The following is a 6,863-nucleotide window of genomic DNA, read 5'->3' as shown; positions in this document are numbered from 1 at the left end:
CTTCTGCTTCTCGGTCTTCCAGGTCGTCGTCGTCTCCAGGGTCGTCGTCTCCGGGGTCGTCGTCATCGGGGTGGTCTCCGGGGTCGTCGTCATCGGGGTGGTCTTCAGGGTCATCGTCTCCAGGGTCGTCGTCATCACGGTGGTTGTCGTCTCTGGTGTCGTCGTCATCTTAGGGGTGTTCTTCCGGGTCATCGTGTTTAGTCTCTTGAACTTGGAAATGTAGCAGAAGGTACAAGAAGGCTGAGAAAATGCCGAGAACCAGCTGATGGAACTGGAACTCGGATGGCTACCCGAAGGTCCAAGAGCCAATGGAACTACCGAGGACCAGCTGACGTTACTGGAACCCGGTTACTAAGCAGGAGGTACCCGTGCCTGAAAGCACTACCAAGGACCACCTGACGTTGGTGGAACTCGGATACCCAGAGGGAGGCACCTAAGCCAAAGGCTCTGCCCGGAACCAGCTGACGGTACTGGAACCAGGATGGGGAGCAGAAGGTACAAGAGCAAAAGACACTGCCGAGAACCAGCTGACGGTGCTGGAACCCGGATGGGTAGCCGAAGGTCCAAGAGCCAATGGAACTACCGAGGACCAGCTGACGTTACTGGAACCCGGTTACTAAGCAGGAGGTACCCGTGCCTGAAAGCACTACCAAGGACCACCTGACGTTGGTGGAACTCGGATACCCAGAGGGAGGCACCTAAGCCAAAGGCTCTGCCCGGAACCAGCTGACGGTACTGGAACCAGGATGTGGAGCAGAAGGTACAAGAGCAAGTGTCTGCGTGGCTTTTGCAGGACACGTTGCTGGCTGCACAGCAGGGGAACAGCTGGCGGTGCTGGACCCCACTGACACATTGGCGAGGTGTTTGGCTCTGTGCAGCCAGCACTTCCGGACAGCAACGAGCGGTGTTGTAGCCCGGGCTCTGCAGGGGGAGCAGAGTGTAGGCCGAAGCCTACTTGAACCAATTTCAAAGGTAACCTTTAACCCCCCCTCAGGGGTTAGAAAGTAGAAGAGCCACAGCTTATGCAGCAGTAGTGCTGCACAAGTCAAAGGTTGCTCTTTTAATTTTGCTCCTTGCACACGCTGAATGAAACACGTATAACATTTAGCCCTTTATACAGTCAAACTGTGTTGGAGGCGCGAGTTCCCTTTGTAATGAGACGCAGCACAGATGTCAAGAATCCCACCTTGGTGCTGGGTGCAGCCTCCTGAGCGTTGTTATTTGCTGTACAGGAGTCTGCGCTGTCGTGTTATCCCCTGGCCTAGCGCTGTTAGCGCTGCCCATCTTCTGACCTCATTTAATGTTGGCCGGTGCGGTTCGCGATGCCCATGAATCACAGCCCCGCAGTGTATTGACATAGTTTAAACACTGCGGGGCTGGGATTCATGGCCTGGCGCAGTACATATGTTCGCCTCTCGCTTGGGTTCTTACACCCGCTTCAGACTATGTGGCGTCAGCTGATCCCTTATCGCATGCCACGGCCATGAAGCCGCACAGTCCGAAGAAGGCGGAAGGAGAGGAGGGACAGGCGAACTGATGCACTGATCCTGCCCATCAATCACACCCTCGCAGTCCCAATAAATAAGACACCGAGGGGCGTTGTGTGGGTCAGGGCGGCCGCAGAGGCGCAGGCAGCCAAACCATGATGCCAGAAGACGGGCAGCGCTACCAAGGGGGTTGCAGCGTGTCATTACAAAGGAAAGTCACACCACCGGGACGGTTAAATGGTCACACAGAGGACACATTGCAGACGTGTTTTCAGTTCCACATGTGCGAGGAGAATACGTTTCTGAGCCACCTTGCACACATGCAGCATTACCGCTGTACAAGGTGGCTGGATAACGTAAAAACGCCTGGGGGAGGGGGGACAGGTTCCCTTCAATTTCAGTTCTTGTGTCTGCGTGGCTTTTGCAGGACACGTTGCCGGCTGCACAGCAGGGGAACAGCTGGCGGTGCTGGACCCCACTGACACATTGGCTGGTGTTTTTCTCTGTGCAGCTAGCACATCTGGGCAAAAACTGGCGGTGTGTTAGAGCCCAGGGACAGCAGGAGGAGGAGCAGGAGGAGGAGGAGCAGGGGGAGGGGAGTGTAGGCCGAAGCCTGCACAGGCGGCAGCTTTGGGTGTGTTGTGTCTGCGTGGCTTTTGCAGGACACGTTGCCGGCTACACAGCAGGGGAACAGCTGGCGGTGCTGGACCCCACTGACACATTGGCGAGGTGTTTGGCTCTGTGCAGCCAGCACTTCCGGACAGCAACTAGCGTTGTTGGAGCCCGGGCTCTGCAGGTGGAGCAGAGTGTAGGCCGAAGCCTAATTGAACCGATTTCAAAAGTCACCTTTAACCCCCCCTCAGGGGTTACAAAGTAGAAGAGCCACAGCTTATGCAGCAGCAGTGCTGCGCAAGTCAAAGGTTGCTCTTGTAATTTTTCTCCTTGCACACGCTGAATGGAACACGTATAACATTCAGCCCTTTAGACAGTCAAACTGTGTAATGGAGGCGAGAGTTCCCTTTGTAATGAGACGCAGCACAGGTGTCAAGAATCCCACCTTGGTGCTGGGTGCAGCCTCCCGAGCGTTGTTATTTGCTGTACAGGAGTCTGCGCTGTCGTGTTATCCCCTGGCCTAGCGCCGTTAGCGCTGCCCATCTTCTGGCATCATGTAATGTCGGCCGGTGCGGTTCGCGATGCCCATGCATCCCAGCCCCGCAGTGTCTTAACATTGTTAAAACACTGCGGGGCTGGGATTCAGGGCCTGGCGCAGCACATATGTTCGCCTCTCACACTCGGGTCCTTACACCCGCTTCAGACTGTGCGGCGTCATCTGATCCCTTATCGCATGCCACGGCCATGAAGCCGCACAGTCCGAAGAAGGCGGAAGGAGAGGAGGGACAGGCGAACTGATGCACTGATCCTGCCCATCAATCACACCCTCGCAGTCCCAATAAATAAGACACCGAGGGGCGTTGTGTGGGTCAGGGCGGCCGCAGAGGCGCAGGCAGCCAAACCATGATGCCAGAAGACGGGCAGCGCTACCAAGGGGGTTGCAGCGTGTCATTACAAAGGAAAGTCACACCACCGGGACGGTTAAATGGTCACACAGAGGACACATTGCAGACGTGTTTTCAGTTCCACATGTGCGAGGAGAATACGTTTCTGAGCCACCTTGCACACATGCAGCATTACCGCTGTACAAGGTGGCTGGATAACGTAAAAACGCCTGGGGGAGGGGGGACAGGTTCCCTTCAATTTCAGTTCTTGTGTCTGCGTGGCTTTTGCAGGACACGTTGCCGGCTGCACAGCAGGGGAACAGCTGGCGGTGCTGGACCCCACTGACACATTGGCTGGTGTTTTTCTCTGTGCAGCTAGCACATCTGGGCAAAAACTGGCGGTGTGTTAGAGCCCAGGGACAGCAGGAGGAGGAGCAGGAGGAGGAGGAGCAGGGGGAGGGGAGTGTAGGCCGAAGCCTGCACAGGCGGCAGCTTTGGGTGTGTTGTGTCTGCGTGGCTTTTGCAGGACACGTTGCCGGCTACACAGCAGGGGAACAGCTGGCGGTGCTGGACCCCACTGACACATTGGCGAGGTGTTTGGCTCTGTGCAGCCAGCACTTCCGGACAGCAACTAGCGTTGTTGGAGCCCGGGCTCTGCAGGTGGAGCAGAGTGTAGGCCGAAGCCTAATTGAACCGATTTCAAAAGTCACCTTTAACCCCCCCTCAGGGGTTACAAAGTAGAAGAGCCACAGCTTATGCAGCAGCAGTGCTGCGCAAGTCAAAGGTTGCTCTTGTAATTTTTCTCCTTGCACACGCTGAATGGAACACGTATAACATTCAGCCCTTTAGACAGTCAAACTGTGTAATGGAGGCGAGAGTTCCCTTTGTAATGAGACGCAGCACAGGTGTCAAGAATCCCACCTTGGTGCTGGGTGCAGCCTCCCGAGCGTTGTTATTTGCTGTACAGGAGTCTGCGCTGTCGTGTTATCCCCTGGCCTAGCGCCGTTAGCGCTGCCCATCTTCTGGCATCATGTAATGTCGGCCGGTGCGGTTCGCGATGCCCATGCATCCCAGCCCCGCAGTGTCTTAACATTGTTAAAACACTGCGGGGCTGGGATTCAGGGCCTGGCGCAGCACATATGTTCGCCTCTCACACTCGGGTCCTTACACCCGCTTCAGACTGTGCGGCGTCATCTGATCCCTTATCGCATGCCACGGCCATGAAGCCGCACAGTCCGAAGAAGGCGGAAGGAGAGGAGGGACAGGCGAACTGATGCACTGATCCTGCCCATCAATCACACCCTCGCAGTCCCAATAAATAAGACACCGAGGGGCGTTGTGTGGGTCAGGGCGGCCGCAGAGGCGCAGGCAGCCAAACCATGATGCCAGAAGACGGGCAGCGCTACCAAGGGGGTTGCAGCGTGTCATTACAAAGGAAAGTCACACCACCGGGACGGTTAAATGGTCACACAGAGGACACATTGCAGACGTGTTTTCAGTTCCACATGTGCGAGGAGAATACGTTTCTGAGCCACCTTGCACACATGCAGCATTACCGCTGTACAAGGTGGCTGGATAACGTAAAAACGCCTGGGGGAGGGGGGACAGGTTCCCTTCAATTTCAGTTCTTGTGTCTGCGTGGCTTTTGCAGGACACGTTGCCGGCTGCACAGCAGGGGAACAGCTGGCGGTGCTGGACCCCACTGACACATTGGCTGGTGTTTTTCTCTGTGCAGCTAGCACATCTGGGCAAAAACTGGCGGTGTGTTAGAGCCCAGGGACAGCAGGAGGAGGAGCAGGAGGAGGAGGAGCAGGGGGAGGGGAGTGTAGGCCGAAGCCTGCACAGGCGGCAGCTTTGGGTGTGTTGTGTCTGCGTGGCTTTTGCAGGACACGTTGCCGGCTACACAGCAGGGGAACAGCTGGCGGTGCTGGACCCCACTGACACATTGGCGAGGTGTTTGGCTCTGTGCAGCCAGCACTTCCGGACAGCAACTAGCGTTGTTGGAGCCCGGGCTCTGCAGGTGGAGCAGAGTGTAGGCCGAAGCCTAATTGAACCGATTTCAAAAGTCACCTTTAACCCCCCCTCAGGGGTTACAAAGTAGAAGAGCCACAGCTTATGCAGCAGCAGTGCTGCGCAAGTCAAAGGTTGCTCTTGTAATTTTTCTCCTTGCACACGCTGAATGGAACACGTATAACATTCAGCCCTTTAGACAGTCAAACTGTGTAATGGAGGCGAGAGTTCCCTTTGTAATGAGACGCAGCACAGGTGTCAAGAATCCCACCTTGGTGCTGGGTGCAGCCTCCCGAGCGTTGTTATTTGCTGTACAGGAGTCTGCGCTGTCGTGTTATCCCCTGGCCTAGCGCCGTTAGCGCTGCCCATCTTCTGGCATCATGTAATGTCGGCCGGTGCGGTTCGCGATGCCCATGCATCCCAGCCCCGCAGTGTCTTAACATTGTTAAAACACTGCGGGGCTGGGATTCAGGGCCTGGCGCAGCACATATGTTCGCCTCTCACACTCGGGTCCTTACACCCGCTTCAGACTGTGCGGCGTCATCTGATCCCTTATCGCATGCCACGGCCATGAAGCCGCACAGTCCGAAGAAGGCGGAAGGAGAGGAGGGACAGGCGAACTGATGCACTGATCCTGCCCATCAATCACACCCTCGCAGTCCCAATAAATAAGACACCGAGGGGCGTTGTGTGGGTCAGGGCGGCCGCAGAGGCGCAGGCAGCCAAACCATGATGCCAGAAGACGGGCAGCGCTACCAAGGGGGTTGCAGCGTGTCATTACAAAGGAAAGTCACACCACCGGGACGGTTAAATGGTCACACAGAGGACACATTGCAGACGTGTTTTCAGTTCCACATGTGCGAGGAGAATACGTTTCTGAGCCACCTTGCACACATGCAGCATTACCGCTGTACAAGGTGGCTGGATAACGTAAAAACGCCTGGGGGAGGGGGGACAGGTTCCCTTCAATTTCAGTTCTTGTGTCTGCGTGGCTTTTGCAGGACACGTTGCCGGCTGCACAGCAGGGGAACAGCTGGCGGTGCTGGACCCCACTGACACATTGGCTGGTGTTTTTCTCTGTGCAGCTAGCACATCTGGGCAAAAACTGGCGGTGTGTTAGAGCCCAGGGACAGCAGGAGGAGGAGCAGGAGGAGGAGGAGCAGGGGGAGGGGAGTGTAGGCCGAAGCCTGCACAGGCGGCAGCTTTGGGTGTGTTGTGTCTGCGTGGCTTTTGCAGGACACGTTGCCGGCTACACAGCAGGGGAACAGCTGGCGGTGCTGGACCCCACTGACACATTGGCGAGGTGTTTGGCTCTGTGCAGCCAGCACTTCCGGACAGCAACTAGCGTTGTTGGAGCCCGGGCTCTGCAGGTGGAGCAGAGTGTAGGCCGAAGCCTAATTGAACCGATTTCAAAAGTCACCTTTAACCCCCCCTCAGGGGTTACAAAGTAGAAGAGCCACAGCTTATGCAGCAGCAGTGCTGCGCAAGTCAAAGGTTGCTCTTGTAATTTTTCTCCTTGCACACGCTGAATGGAACACGTATAACATTCAGCCCTTTAGACAGTCAAACTGTGTAATGGAGGCGAGAGTTCCCTTTGTAATGAGACGCAGCACAGGTGTCAAGAATCCCACCTTGGTGCTGGGTGCAGCCTCCCGAGCGTTGTTATTTGCTGTACAGGAGTCTGCGCTGTCGTGTTATCCCCTGGCCTAGCGCCGTTAGCGCTGCCCATCTTCTGGCATCATGTAATGTCGGCCGGTGCGGTTCGCGATGCCCATGCATCCCAGCCCCGCAGTGTCTTAACATTGTTAAAACACTGCGGGGCTGGGATTCAGGGCCTGGCGCAGCACATATGTTCGCCTCTCACACTCGG

This window comes from Ranitomeya variabilis, chromosome 1 (assembly GCF_051348905.1).
Source record: "Ranitomeya variabilis isolate aRanVar5 chromosome 1, aRanVar5.hap1, whole genome shotgun sequence".
Lineage (NCBI taxonomy): Eukaryota > Metazoa > Chordata > Amphibia > Anura > Dendrobatidae > Ranitomeya > Ranitomeya variabilis.
Note: the sequence above shows the minus strand (reverse complement) of the source record.